This window comes from Tupaia chinensis, unplaced genomic scaffold (assembly GCF_000334495.1).
Source record: "Tupaia chinensis unplaced genomic scaffold, TupChi_1.0 Scaffold000041_1, whole genome shotgun sequence".
NCBI lineage: Eukaryota > Metazoa > Chordata > Mammalia > Scandentia > Tupaiidae > Tupaia > Tupaia belangeri.
In genome coordinates, this window is record NW_006159496.1 from 1,306,326 (window position 1) to 1,309,942 (window position 3,617).

At 56.4% G+C, this 3,617-nt stretch overlaps 1 non-coding gene across 1 annotated transcript; it reads left to right on the top strand.

The window, feature by feature from the left end:
- The first annotated feature begins 2,947 nt into the window (after positions 1-2,947).
- Positions 2,948-3,054, top strand: LOC114008275 (U6 spliceosomal RNA). The gene has a single exon (XR_003549832.1). It is a non-coding gene; the product is annotated as a U6 spliceosomal RNA (small nuclear RNA).
- The last annotated feature ends 563 nt before the right edge of the window (positions 3,055-3,617 follow it).

Genomic DNA, 3,617 nt, shown 5'->3' on the forward strand with positions numbered 1-3,617 from the left:
CCCTGTGCCCCCTTCCCCCCCCCCCCCCCAGCTCGCATATCCTAGCATGAGACAGCACTCCAGGATGCAGGGGGCAGCAGAGCGCTGAAAATAATGTTTCTGGGGTTATTTTTGCTACATTTAAATAGATAACTGAAATTTCCTGAAGTGTACACAAGAAGGCAAGGAGCCGTCTCAGCTACCCTGACTTAGTAAGTGCAACGGGAGGAAGAGGTGAAGTGACAGGAGGCCTGCGCCCCACGCTGGTGCCATCAAGACACCGTCCAGGCTCGTGGCTGGGCCCCTGCTTCTCCCGCAGGGCTCACGCCCTGTCTGGAATGAAGTCCTGGTTCATGAAAGTAGCTTACAGGATTAAGGCGCTCCTGTTCACCCCTTCATAAACCTAGCAATAAGACATAAAGCGGGTAATCGTGGCCTCGGACAGGCTCCCTTCCGCTGGGAGCGTCACTGGGCTATTTCTGGCGCTGGTCACGGACACAGCCTCCTCCGGGAAAGTCATCCTCTTGGCAGTGTGCACCGAAACAGCTGCCAGCAGAGGGCGCTAGAAGACACCGCAGGAGGGAGCGGCCTCCGGGCTGCCTGGGGGCGCACCTGGCCGAGGGCGTTCTGGGCAGCAGGCTCCTGCAGATCCCAGGCACAACGCCAGCAGCAGCTCCCGGCTCGGGGCCCTGGGGGCTCTGCAGCAGAGTGCTCGGGCTCCTGGGTGCACAGCAGCCAGCAGCACCCACCCCCTAGACAGTTCTCAAGGGATGGCTTAGGTGAGATGGCTTCCCTGGCACTCTGCAGGGAGGCTCCGCCCCAGAACAGCCTTCCCTGGTGCCTTGGGCAGGACCCGCCCCAGGAAGAGCCTTCCCTGGTGCCTTGGGGAGGACCCAACCCTGGAACAGCCTTCCCCGGCACCCTGTGGGGAGGATTTCTGGCATTGCTGTACTACCAACTCTGCTACCGGGTAAGCCCTGGTGGTGTCCTAGAACACCCAGGGTGGGCCCCTATGTGGGTGCTCTATCAGCCCTGGGACAGGTGTTCCTTAAGCAGCTGTTCCTGCACTCACTCTTCTGATTCGCCAGTCCCTTATTATGCCCTATTAAAGAGCTTACCTTCATACTGAATTCTTGTTCAGATCAGTGTGTGGGACTTCTCTCCTTTTTTAAAATAGAGAGCTATTTTGCAATAGGGCACATGTGCTCACCAGAGACAGACACAGTGAGAAATCACCCCCCGGGAGGATGGCCAGGCCGCAATCCCTTCCCCTCTATTCTCCTCTCAGGATCTTGGGCATATGCACCGGCATGAGTTTTAAGTCACAGGGTCTGGGGTTTGAACCACGGCCAACTACGTGGGAGTCCAGTGACTTAACCCTTACGCCATCCTCTGGTCCCCTTCTCTCCTGACTGAACCTAGACCGACAGAGGTGGCCATGGGTTCCCAGGCCTCTGGGGCCTTTATCCGAGATGAGGCGCATCTCAGTCAGAAAGCGACCCGGCTGCACTTGCCCAGGAAGCCAGGCAGGCCTGGAGGGGCGGCTGTGGTGGACAGGGGAGGACAGAAAGGCAGGCTGGCCAGCCACCGGCTTTGATCCTCCACACCAGAGGCCGGACAGGCTCCTCATCTGTTGCTGCCCCACCCACCCGAGCTCAGACCAAGCATCTGCCTCCTGGCAGGAAGGGGACACGTTCCTGTCGTTGCTCATGGGGGTCGCCCTAGCAGTGAGGCTAAGGGGGACACATACCGCCTCTCAGCCCTTGAGAAACATGAGAACAAAGGCCTTCGGGAAGCTGCCGCTCCTCTGGAAGGTGACAAAGGACGGCACTGCAGGCTCCTCGCACACTCAGCATGCACCAACACACCTGGCACACGGAAGCCGTGCTCTTCACAGTCGGCGCGACTCGCGCCTCCCTGCCATGGCCGCTCCTGCCAGCAGCCTGCTTTCTAAGTGGGCCTCCAGTGCAGGACACTGGTGCCGAAAAGGACCGCGTGTGTACCTGATCCTGGTCTCCAGAGGATGGCCGTGACAAGGTGCCCCGGGGAAAAGCATGGCTTCGGAAGCCTGGAAGCCAGCGCAGGGAGGGCCGAGACTCACCTGCACTGACACCAAGGGCAATGCTCCACACAGGCTGCTGTCTTTTCTCTTCCCACTTTTCCTTCTTTGTTTTAGATTGCCAGAGGGTGTGTGCACTTGCAAGAGAGTGAGGGACAGGGAGAGCGTGGGAGGGACACCCCACGGGGTGCGGTCACACTGCAGTCTCTCCTCTTCCACTTCTGCACCCCACTGGGCACACACATGCGCTCAGCACGTTTTTACACCGTGAGGGATCTGCCTCCCCTAACTACCAGCTACAGGGTTAAGGGAGTTGCCGCATTTTCTAAGGAGACTGGGCAAAATCTAAATTGTAACACAATAATGCTCCAAACACTTCCTGTTATAGAACAGGTTTTTTGTTTTTGTTTTGTCTTTTACATTAATAATTGGGCAGAGGGCACATGTGCTCACCAGACAGAGAGAGAAAGAGGGAGGGGAGCAAGAAAGCAGCCTCCCTCGCATGGGGTATGGAACACCACAGTCCCTTCTCCATTCCTCTCTTCTTTGGGGACCTTAGACACGTGCACTCGGTGTGGTTCTCAAGCCACCAGGTCTGGGACTTGAACTGGACACTTGGCCATGTGGGATCCAGCCACGCCAACCACCACACCGGTAGCTGGCCCCAGTGAGCTTTGAAGACGTGACACATGACCTCATTCTCTCTGTTATCATCCAGTTCTTTTTTTAAAGAATTTATTTAACTTTATTTATTTTTCATTTGACCAGAGAGAGAGAGAGAGCCATCAGTTCTGGGACTCGAACCGCAGCTGGCCATGTTGGAGCCCAGCGCCCCTGACCGTCACACCACCTGCTGGTCCCTCATCATTCAATTCTCTCCCAATCCGTGGGGATTAAAAATTAAACTGAGTGCTCGCTTCGGCAGCACATAGACTAATACTGAAACGATACAGAAAGGATTAGCGTGGCCCTTGCACAAGGCTGACCCGCAAGTTGGTGAGGCGTTCCGTACTTTTAGGGTGAAGGAGGAGGGACTGAGGAGACACTGGGGAGAGAAGTGGGGGGACAGGCATTTGTGGGACAGAGAGATGGTTACTGCCCGTCGAGGAGGATGTGTATGGTATTCCCAACTGGGTCGGCGAGAAATGGATACATGTCGGAATATTCGCTTTGCAAGCTAAGTGACATCTGTGATTGAGTGTATAAAAGAAATTGAAATAAAATATATTTAAAAAAAAGTAAATAAAAAATTAAACTGAACAGGAGACAGGATGAATTCACGTGAGAGGCCCTGACGAGCGAGTGCGGCATGAACGCTGCCAGCTGCCACATCGGAGAGCAGGGGCCGGCAGGAGCGGGCACACAGCCGCAGCCCTTCCCTGTACAGACGTCCCGCAGGAGACCCTGACCTGAGACAGCCCGCACTACCAGCCTGTGTGGCCTCGGCTGCTGGCTTTCCCTTCCCCTCGAGGTGGAGGTGGCGCCTGCTGGACCCTGCGCCTCTCCGGCAGAGCCCTCACAGCATGTAGTCCCCACCTGGACACCAGCCTCTCAGAAACGCAGACAAATGCTGGAGAGC